This window comes from Helianthus annuus, chromosome 10 (genome assembly GCF_002127325.2).
Source record: "Helianthus annuus cultivar XRQ/B chromosome 10, HanXRQr2.0-SUNRISE, whole genome shotgun sequence".
Taxonomy (NCBI): domain Eukaryota; kingdom Viridiplantae; phylum Streptophyta; class Magnoliopsida; order Asterales; family Asteraceae; genus Helianthus; species Helianthus annuus.
This window is the reverse complement of record NC_035442.2, coordinates 25766999-25779375: the sequence shown is the minus strand read 5'-3', so window position 1 is coordinate 25779375 and position 12377 is coordinate 25766999.

Here is a 12377-nt window from a genome sequence, read left to right as displayed (position 1 = left end):
ACATGAATGCCCTTCTCGTTTACAACGTGACCCAGAAATTGTACTTCTCGAATTCAGAATTCGCATTTCAAGAACTTTGCATAAAGTTTTTCCTTCCTCGGTAGCTCCAAAATGGTTCTGAGATGTGGCTCGTGTTCTTCTTTCGTTCGTGAGTAAATCAGGATATCATCGATAAATACAATCACGAATTTATCGAGATATGGTTAGCAAACGCGGTTCATCAGATCCATGAAGACCGCTGGCGCGTTTGTCAGTCCGAATGGCATCACAAGAAACTCATAATGCCCATAGCGTGTTCTGAATGCAGTCTTTGGGATGCTTTCCTCTTGTATCCTTAACTGATGGTATCCAGATCGAAGATCGATCATGGAATAGTAGCTCGATCCTTGCAGCTGATCGAACAAGTCATCAATCCTCGGTAATGGATATCGATTCTTGATTGTGAGCTTGTTCAGTTCTCTGTAATCGATACACATCCGCAGAGTTCCATCCTTTTTCTTCACGAACAATACTGGAGCTCCCAGGGCAAGAAGCTTGGCCTTATGAATCCTTTATCCAACAACCCCTGAAGTTGTGTAGATAATTCTTGCATCTCGGATGGTGCAAGTCGATAGGGTGCCTTGGCTACAGGAGTGGCTCCTGGAACCAAGTCTATACGGAATTCGACTTGTCGTTGCGGAGGTAATCCTGGCAGATCTTCGGGAAAAACCTCAGGGAATTCCTTCACCACCGGAATGTCTTCGAGTTTCGGCTCCACAGCCTTCTTGTCTACAATGTGAGCTAGGAAAGCGACGCATCCTTTCCTTAGGCATTTCTGTGCCTTCATGCAACTGATGATTCGTAAGGGCGCGTCTCGTTTTTCTCCATGTATGATGAGAGTTTCATCATTCGCCAAAGGGATGCGAATGATTTTCTCATGACAAATAATTTCAGCTTTGTTCTTGGATAACCAGTCCATTCCGACCACTACATCGAAACTACCCAATTGAATAGGTAAGAGGTCGATGCTAAATCTCCGATCACGAAGTTCTAGTGTGCAGCCTCTAACAACTTCGCCCGATACAACAAGTTTACCATTGGCTAGTTCTATGGAGTAAGGAATATCCAATCTACTAGACTCTATCCCAAGCATACGTTTAAATTCCACATACATGAAACTATAATCGGCATCAGTGTCAAATAATATGGATGCAAAGTGATTGTTAACGAGAAACGTACCGGTGACCACGTTAGGGTCCTCGCGTGCGCTCCTTGCTCCAATCACAAATTATCGTTCCTGAGCATTGTTTCCTTTCGGGCAGTCTTTCATGAAATGTTCATTGCTTCCACAACTGAAGCATCCTTGGTTTCATCCAGCTTCATTTCCAACTAGGTTTCCATTGCCATTTCCATTTCCCCCATTGTTTCCAGTACCGTTGCAGTTTCCACCCCCGTTCCTGTTTCCCTTACCCCAACAGTCTTCAGTGCGGTGACCCAACTTTCCACACTTCTCACACTTTGAAAGGCGACAAACTCCCTCGTGATGACGCTTGCACCGATTGCATTTGGGCAAAGTGCCCAGGTATCCCTTAGCTGGAGCGTCATTCATGGCTGCAAGAGATTTCGCCTCCTAAGGCGGGTTGGTGTCACACTTCTTGTTGGAACCCTTGTTGTTACGAGTTGCTTGATTCAGGTTTGCATGCTTCCTTTTCTTGTCGCTGGACGACTCAGCATGCATCTCGGTCTTTTCTGTTGGGTTCAACGATAGCTTCTTCATTCGGACAGCATCTTCAATAAGGCTGACAGCCAGAGTTACAGCCTCGGTGATTGTTGCGGGTTTGGCCGAAGTTACCAAACTGCGAAATTCCGGAGTCACCATATAGGGGATCACCCTAGACAAATCATGAAACCTTCGAGTATACCCAGTGATGTCAGCACCTTCCATAGTCAAGTGCCAGAACTCAGTCTCCAACCTTTGGAGTTCAGCACGTGAGCAATACTTCTCTCTCATTCTTTCTTTTAGTTCATCCCAAGTTAGGCCATAAGCGGCATCATCACCCAGAGTTTGAACTTGCAAGTTCCACCACGTCAGAGCTTCATCGACAAACAACCCAGTAGCAAAAGTGACTTGCTGATCCGCGGTACACTTGCTCATGCGGATAGTGGCTTCAGTCTTTTCCGTCCAGCGTACAAATGCCACTGCTCCTCCAGTGCCATCGTAGTTCAGTGGTTTGCAGTCGAGGAACTGTTTGAAGGTACGGCCTGTAATTGATCCAACCAACTCACTCGTGAGCAATCGAAGAAATAATGAAACAAAGATCGTTCATAAATTTCTCCATGCTTAGCAAATTGTGTTAAGGTTACCTTGAGCTGCGTTTCCTCCAGACGAATCTCCATGTCCGTTACGCCTAGCATTGCTTGGTCCTCCACTGTCTTCGGTGCGGTTCGCCTTGTATTGGGCGATAGCTGCGGAGATCCTTTCTTCCAGTAGAGCGTTCAGCTCTTCAGCAGTCTTTGGCAGTGGGAGAGGAGGAGGTTGATCACGAGCGTTCACAGCTCTTCTTGGTGCCATGTTCACATAAGTGACATCAAACAATCCGTGCAATGCATAAATCAATTCATACAGCAACAAGCATGTATAATTAGGTAAACACCTTACTTCACATTGGCGGTTCTTGTCTTTATACCCTAAGTCATTACTCCAAAGAGTGTATGTTTGCCCTTTTTCTTGTACTGAGGGAATCTATACGTGACAAGACTTGCTGTGGTTTATGTGCACTGAATTCCATAATTATGTATGCATCCATAATTACGTAACTCCTTGCACAATCCGCACAGTTCGTTTCGTCCTCGTATTTCTTCCTTCAGATAGGTCACTGTTTTCAGGCAAAGTCACATATACGTGTGACATTCTACTTCTAGTATACGTATACACATAATTGCAAGTAATTCATAATCACAAACAAGTGCTACCCTAGTGCACCCTAAGTCTCGTAGTGTCTCTTCTAGACTCTTCGTATACAGTTTCAGGTAGTGGATGTCGCGGAAAGTTTTTATGCAATGAAAACTCTTTGAAAAATTGTTTTCGTGAAAGGATCCTAGAGATTGTAGACTAGACTCGAGAAGGAATCCTGGTTCACTACAATCGCAGCTCTGATACCAATCTGTCACACCCCTTTCTGCGGCGGAAGCACGAGTTGTGATTATGAAAGGTTTTCATTGCATACAAAAGGTAAACATACTACATGCTCGTAAAAATAACTTCAAATACCAAACATTTCATAATTTGAAAACATAATTTAGCGTTTACATCGCGAGATAGCATAAAACATTGTCTAAAAAGTTTACAACTTCATTTAAAGATAAACATAAGCGACATCCACAAGCATGAGTAAGGCCGCGCGCACATCCACTTCTAGTTACCTGAAATACATGTGAGTTTTGGAAAAACGTCAACATAATGTTGGTGTGAATTCATGCAGTTTTTGTATTGAACTGTATGAAAAACATGGTATGTATTTTGTGTAAATCAAGTATTCATGTATAAATCAAGTATCCATGTATGTATTAAGTTGTTAATGGGTTGCAAGGCCATTAACATGTGACACGACATAGGAAGTCACCAAACCATAGGCATTTTTCTAGTTGTCGATTCACAACGGAGACACAAAAACACTACTTGGTACTAGTTGTCACCAAGAGTGGGGCTGCCCTGAAACCCATTAGATCTAACCTTTTGTTCTGCGGTCTCAGTATGTACACGATTAATGGTGCTTATGGTAACCTATTCGTGACACGATTTCTCGTATCATTTCTCAAAACGCATCATACTTGGTACTAGTTATCACCAAGAGTGCCTCTTGTTTTTGTATCATACCATTTATAAACATTGTCGTATTTGTAACATGTATTTCACCCCCGAAGTTATAAAACTGAAAACAGTTAAAAGAAACGGGGGAGCATGAACTCACAACTTTGCGTTCCTTGCGTCGTAAACTTCACCGGATTTGCTTATAATGCGTGGTGACCTAAATGTGTTTTATTATCGTTAGTCACTAGACTTGTATCGTACAAGCACAAGTCACTATCTTTTGTATATGTATTGTTGTGTTAAAAATATTTTATATTTTTAAGTATGTATCTTACTTATATTATTTTCTCAAAAATTAATATAAGTATCTTGTATTTTGTATGTGTATTTTTGTGTTTTAACTTCTCATGAGTATTTAGTGTATTTTCAAGTCCTATTACACTAGCACGTATACTACATACACTTAGCACAAAGTTTGGTGATCAAATAATATATATATTTTTCTCAAAAATATACATACTTAATGTCAAATTTTTAACCTTGATGAAATCATTGTTTCTTAACTCAAAAATTAGGGAAACCTTGGTAAATACCTTGGTATACATTTTTAGGGAATAAGTTTCTCAAAACTTACATATTTTTCTAAGTGTCAAAATTTATAAAAATTTTGACAGAGTTTCCCCTAAAAATGGAGGTTTCCCATGTTTTCAAAACATGTGTTTATTTTCTTTTAAAAATCATCATCAATAAATTTCCACAACAAGCATCAACAACATATACAAATTTCTTCATATGAAACTTCATGGTGAACTTGATTCTTGCTAAATATGCGTAGTCTTTTAGATCTACACTTTACGTAAGGTGATCTTTCCAAAAATAAGTGTCCTTGTAAATTTTAACCAACTTTTTATAAGACTCTATTTTACTAACCAACTCATCCATGAGTTTAATGTTTTCAGGTTTGTAAATCATGTTTCTAAAACCACCTTTATGTTCATTAGAAAGATCATTATTTTTAATCTCATGTTCACCCATGGATCTTTCAAGATCCATGCTTAATATCTTTAGATCTTTCAAAAACAAGCGTTATGTTATATTTTTAACAAACTTTTCATGAGTTTTAGTTTCAAAAATTAATTCTACACATACTTTGTCACTTCAAATTTATAAGTTTATGCACAAAAATAACATGTCAAGTTCACATTATGCTTCACATGTTCACCTTCAAGTTTAACCATGGATCCTTCAAGATCCATGCTTAAACTTGGTAGATCTTAGCTTTAACATACATGATCTAATTATAAGAGCAAGATACCACATCAACAACTTCATTACACACACTAAAGTTTCATGTAGTCACTTATTTTCTTCATAAATATGTTAGATCTTTTCATTTTTAACATTAGAAGTTAAGTTGTTTAGATGGTGAAACTTATACATAACATAAACATGACATAAATTAGTGATCAAGAAGCTTACTACTAGCTCTAATGGCTAGGGAAGTGGCACAAGATTGAAGAAGATGAACAAAGAAGAAAGTGAGTGGTTAAAAGCACTAGAGGAAGGTCCTTCCAATTCCGTTGCTTACAACCTTCCTAGTTAGGCTCCATACACCTTAGAACATGCTTGGATTGAATGGTGATGGATTGAAAATGAAAGTGTAGAGAGGGGGTGCTTGGGCCGTAGCTTGAAGGGAGGAGAAGGGAAGGAAGGAGGTGATGGTGTTTGTGAAGTAAGAGAATGGTGATCTTATGGTTACTTATAATAGTTTTCCAACATTTCTTTACCCTATGTATATTATGTTCTAAATCTTCCAACATGATCTTATATAATAATCAAATTAAATCAAAGAAAATTTTGGTGTGGGGCCCTGTTTGTAACCGTCCCAAGGGGGGGGTATCTAGTTGGGTTTTGATGATAAGTGAAGTGTTTAGTTAGGAATCTAAGTATATTAGTTAGTGTTTATGTATATTTGACATTATATAATGTGTTAGGGTGTTCGGGCATCATAATTAGCTTGGTAATGTCAGAACAATACTTCTAATAATATTTTGATGTTCCGGGTAATATCCAGTTGTTCGGTTTTATACCGGTTCGTTAAAGTGCTAAATTGCACCGTTTAGTGCCTTTTAAGTATTCTTTTGTGACACTTACAATTTCCGACACCTAGGGAAATATTCTGGATGATAAATCATAATTTCTGCATGATATTTTGAAGTTAAAAAGCTGATTTGGGCTGAATTTAATAAAATTCTGCACTTAAAGTGCGTTTCGGGTGCTTTTTAGTGCGTATTTTAGTCCCCGGAAAGTCTATATGTTAACCTTTGTATGTACTCTTGGGTTTTCGTGTATTCTTGACGTTGGACCTGCACCTAGGCCCTAATTCTAATGTTTGACTGCTTTCTGCAGTTCTGTTGACACATTGTGTCTTACCGGTGAGTTTACTAGTATTTTTGACGCAACGCTCTCGTTAATACATAAAGCAATATTTGGTAGTATAAAACGTGCATGAATTCACTTGTATTGTATGAAATCAGATAATGTTGACATTAAAGCACATAATTGCAGTCATTTAATAATAATTAGAAAGTACGGAAATTACCGGTTTTGTGCCAGTTGTCACACCCGTGGATCTGTCTTCAGCTTCCCCTTTCTGTAGACTATTTTCTTCATCAGCCTCCCCCTTTCGTCAAGCTTTCGTGCTTTGGGATCGACACCTTGCTTTCCGTATACAAGCTCTTTTGGGATAGTTACATGGCTCTTTGAATCCACGCTTCCTCTTGCATTGAGATCGTTTTCAGACTCCCCCTTAGACTCAGTTGTTGGGATCATAGTCTGGTACAACATCTGCAACACTCATACATTTATAAGTAAAAACATTTTGATCATCTAATTGTCCAGGAATAGTGACCTGGCTCTATTAAGCTTTCTAAATCAAGATTCTGCTTTAAGATATAATAATATGAATATATCCAGAAATACTTGATTCACTCCCCCCTATCAACAATCTTTATTGATTTGGCAGCATTAAGTATCCAAAATCGAAAACTGACTCTTTTCAACAAATTTTAACAATATAAGCATCCAAATCCCTCATAGTTAATCATCCAAGTCCAGCTTAATGACCTTGCAGATATCACAAACTGTTTTTTATTTTTGATTTAAAAAAAACTTCAAGTTTCAAATTAATGAACTTGTTTTATTTTCAGAAACACAATCAGCATACTTAGATTTTGAAACTTAGCACTCAGACATCGGTTGTCGAAAATAAAGCAGAAATCAAAATCTTTTTGTATTTTTCTGATACATAAAGCAGTAAATAAATATTTACAAACATATTTACAGACAATATTTTTGTTTGAGTTCGTGTCAGAGGATCATATCAGTTTATGACAAATCACTAGCACCGTTGAGCTTTAAACACTTTAAGTTCTAAACGATTCACATAGATTGTCAGTATACTGATCCACCTAAATTTTCACACAAACTTCAATTGATTCGAGATACGAGATTAGTGTTTTATGAACTTAAACTTATTCGCGTGTCCCACCTCAGAATATACTCCCGTATCAAAATTCCATAGATTCAGTCTTACAGGTGAGTATACGAATCTGATATCTGTTCTCTGGGTTAGTGCGAGACCTTGAGAGCTCAGGTATGAACTTCCGTTCAGTCAAAGAGATGAAGGCTCGACTTTAGGTGTGTTCCCTTTAGGGAATCTTTTCTTCAACTGCAATTGATTCATATCTTTCGATATTTTTCAATTTTATGCAGAGGGTAAGCTTTTAAAGCGCATAAAGTATTATATGAGGTCTAGGCCATTGCTTCCGCAAAATCAGAAGACCAGGTATAATACCCCAGATATCAAACAGTATAAAGACCTGGTATCTCAGAATCAGGCAATCTCTTCAAACAAGATTTCGGGGGTTACCCATATATCCGAGAGATGTTCCCCACGAGATAAGTAAGGTATCGATATTTAGGTTTATATCTCGAAAACAATCTACTAAGCGTGTAAAAACCTACTAGCATATCATCAGTGAGACCGTTTATCACATTAAAACATTCCATTTCTTTAGCGTACTGTGATTGTCTACTGATGTACTATCATTTCCTCTTTTTACACAAAAACTCTTTTTTGAATTTTATCATGTTTTTGGCTTTTTCAAATTTTCTAATGTTTTTGTATTTTCTGAAATATACTTACTCCCCCTAAAATGCAAAACCATTTAAAGAAAATTTGATAACCGATGTAGATAGCTTTGTCTCGCCATCCATTGTCTGCATCCCATGCTCTGTTTTGTAGAAAATATAACACTTCTATTTATCGGTTTGTCAAATTTCGTACCCCCATGATTTACAACACATTGATATTTTACAGTTTGAAAACCGTTTTTCAATCTTGTGAAATTAATCATGTTTGTTCCGCCGTGAGGGTTTCGGCATATTCAATCAACATATTTTTGAATTTTTTTGATTTTTTGACAAATTAAAAAAAAAACAAACATATTTTTGATTTTTCAAAATTTTTGACAAATAAAAACATATTTTTTTTTGGTTTTTTTAAAAATTTTTTTTTAATTTTAGGGTTTTTGAAATATGGTTTATTTATGTACAGAAAATCAAACAAACTCCCTGTTTCAACCAACACAGGGTTCAGCAGCCTCCTCTTCTTGTGCCAAGCTGCTCCGACACTCCTCTTGTTGACATTCTATTTTCTTCGGAAGCACCTGCACATTTACACTTACTCAATTACTTGAACAAATTAGCCCAGGTCTGTTGGACCTTAGGCATTTCTACACAATATGCATCATTTAACTTCGGAAAATCTTTGTCATTCTGAACAAAAACTTTTTCAACTTTCACTTCAACTTTTTCATCATTTGCCGAGGTCATTTGTTTCTTAACACTCCATGTTTGACCTTTAGGAGTACCTCGTTTGTAAAAATGTGATTCATTTTGAACATTTTGATTTTGAACAATATTTGATTTCCAAAATTGTTGGGGTTTTGTCATATCAACTGATGTTTGCCAACTTTGCGTTGTTCTGAATCTGGGTGTGTGAGAATTCCAGGTCTGTCTTGAATCAAACCTATTCGGGTTTGATTTCGAAGTTTGGTTCGAAGCAAACTTGTTTGTGTTGTACCTCCAAGTTTGTTTTGAATCAAATCTGGTTGACCTTTGTTTCACATTCTCAGATTTCTGTTTCTCAATAATTTCAGATTTCTTTTTCGACTCAACATCAACAGGTTTCAAATTTGGACACTTGCGTGCAAAATGTCCTGTTTGATCACATTTAAAACATGTTCTCTTTGAAACATCTTTGACCTGTTGTTGTTTCGTTTTCTTTTGAGCATAGAACTCTTCATTAGACTGACGCCTAAATTGGAGTTCTTTCTCTTCTTCCGAACTTGTTCCATGAACAAAATTCATTTTTGCCTGATAATTCGGCGTTTCATTTCTTTTCCAACTTTGTTTCTTTTTATAACCCAACCCAGCCTTCATGTTTTTCTTCTTGTAACTAGGTTTGTTATAAAAAGTTTTGTGACCTTTTCCAGCAAACTTTGGAATTTCAGATTTTTCAATCTCAACCATTTTAAAAACTTTATCAATCTTTTCTGAAATCACATTCTGAATCGGGAATACAACCTCTAAGAATAATTTGTCTGATCCAATCATGGTATAAACCAATCCTTTTGAATCATCATTCAAATTTTTCTCGGATTTTGAGTTTTTCAGATATTCTTCATGAAAACTACCTTCATTTTCATCCTGTGATTCAGATTTACCTTTTTCAACCGACTCTTCTTTCAACACACTTTCAACGACCTTACCTACCACCTCTGAATCACTAGTATCATCAGATTTGGAATAGGTTATGTCAATGTTGTCTGGCAATTGATCTATCATGTTGAAAGCTTTTTCGACCTTTTCATCATTATAAAATGCAAACTTTTCCGGTGGAGGAACTTGATGAAACTCTGAGCCAATACCTTTCTTGTTTTTCTCAGAATCATCATCACCCGGTTTTATGTTGAAAATACGTTCAAGCACATATGATGACGCATGATAACTTTTTAACTTGTTTTTATCCTGTTCTAAATCAGCAATCTGACGCTTTAGCTTAGCAACATCCTCAATGTAAGAATTTACAACTTGTTGCTTTATTTCATACTGTCGCTTAAACGTATCAGTTGTTTCAGAACAGTATTTCAATCTCGATTGAACAAGTTTCATTTGACTCTTCACATCTTCATATGACGTTTTAGTAATGTGATAAGCCAATTTTATTGAATCATATTCCTTTTTCATTTCTTGAAAAGCATTCTCTTTTTGATCACATTCTCCTGTCTTTTTCAAAACATTTTCTTTCAAAACTTCATTTTCTTTTTCTAAACTTTTGCATTTTTGTGTGAGCTTTTCGTCATTATCTTTTAAAATCTTTTCGTTTTCTAACATTTCCTTGCATTTATTTTTGGAAACTTCTTCGATTTTAGTGAATTCAAGATCTCTTGTTCTGAATTTTTTATCTTTTTAGTACAAGTACTGCACGTTTCCATGCATTTCTTGCACTGTTCAACAATTTTTAAGATTTCAGATTCAGTTGGCGTATTTACATCAATGATTGGCACTTCAGTTTTCGCGTCCGTTTGTATCTGATCAGCTTCATTCTTCTTCTGTTCTTCACAAACACCAGCAACCACCAAACTCTCATTTTTCACTCCTTCTTCTTTCTTCACATCCTCCACTTTCACAGCTTCGACTTTAACTTCCTCAGCGACCTTCTTCAAATCGTTCACCATTTCATCAACATTTTTCTTCATTCTCTCTTCATCCCTCTTCCTCAAACTTGATGTCATGGCATGTCTTATGATTTTTTCAAGCCTTTTCGCATATATTTTATCTTTTGGAGCAATTGAATAATATTCGACGGATAGAGGAATTACTAAAAGAACATCATCAAAAATTATGTCCCTCTTGGGAACAACAGGTTCACCCTCTCCGTTGACATAGCACTCTCGCTTCTTGTCCCATGTTTTATAGCTGACAGCATCTTCATACTCTTCTTGCATTTCATTAATTCTGTTTCCAGCAATGCTTCTTTCTCTGTATGTTTTCTCATTCAGAATCTCTTCTCTGGTTTTCACCTTGATTCCAGCCATGATGTTATCTCCTTGTAATCTCAGCACCTTTTAATCACAACACCTGAATCGCGATGAGGATCCGTTTGGGCGAGTATCCGAACTGGTGAATATTCTGTGCGAACTGAAATTCAATTTGTCAAACCATGTGAACTGCTATGACCCGGATCAAATTTAAACGACCTGACCCTATTTCGTGCAAACTGGATCTTATCAGACCAACCAAACTGTACGAATTGAACTTAAATCCAAATGACCTGGTCCACTCGATTGTAAGCACTATACGACAAAAATGACTTGATCACCTTCAACAACAACACATGGGCCGACAATAACAGTTTATAATATGATTCTATTAGGCCGCACACCTTATCAACATATGGGCTGCCGTGTATTAAATGAACTTTGACTAATGAGAATAGATTTGAAAAAGTGACCGACAAACTTATATTGCTTTTAAAGTGATCTGACAAAACACATGCGAATATTCTTGATCCTAATGATTTACATGTGAATTCAAATTAGAATTAAATGCTGTATTGGACTGTCTGAATTAAAAGTAGCCGACAAAATATACATCTATTTAATTCTGATTGGGCCGCTATATTCGATTAGTGTGATCTCAAGGCCCTCACAACTTGACTTTAATATTGTCTTGATTTTAATTGGACCTCAATATGCATGACCGACAATTTAGAATCACAAGACACTTTAATTGGGCCGATTAACTGTTTTTAATTTTAACTTTAATATGATTTACATTGCCGACAATTTTATCACATGTGACTTCTGTTGCATTTAATGTTTCACATGTAAACTTACAATCTCAAACCAAATGAAGGAATCTTTTCAAACGAAATGATGACTTTTCATACGAAATGAGCAACTTCACACGAAAGGGAAGTCATTTCGTACGAAATGATATGTTTTTCAAACGAAATGGACGTCTCTCAAATGAAATGAACTTTATTTCGTGCGAAATGAAGCATCTTCATGCGAAATGAAAGTGATTTCGTGCGAATTAAAAGATATTTTCAAGCGAAATGATGAAATGTAGCCATTTCGTGCGAAATCAAGTTCAAATTCAAACGAAATAGTGTACTTTGGTGCGAAATGGAGCTGTTGTCACACAAAATCGGACAGAAAAACTTAGATTTCTCCTAAACGGCTTGGAATTAAGATCTGAAACTTTGTAGGGTTGTAGATCAGGTGTTTTCGCACAACATATCCAAAAATCAGCAAATTTCGACCATCAAAACCTGTTCAATTTGACGATTTTCAGTGAAAAACGTGAAAAAATGAAAAAGATGAAGAAATAGATGAAATCTGATGTAATTTGGATCTGATTCTGATGATTTTCTATGCGTAATCGTGTTATAGATCCGCGCAATCGAGCTCCTGCTCTGATACCACTTGTTAGGACCGGTTTTGACTCCGAAACGATT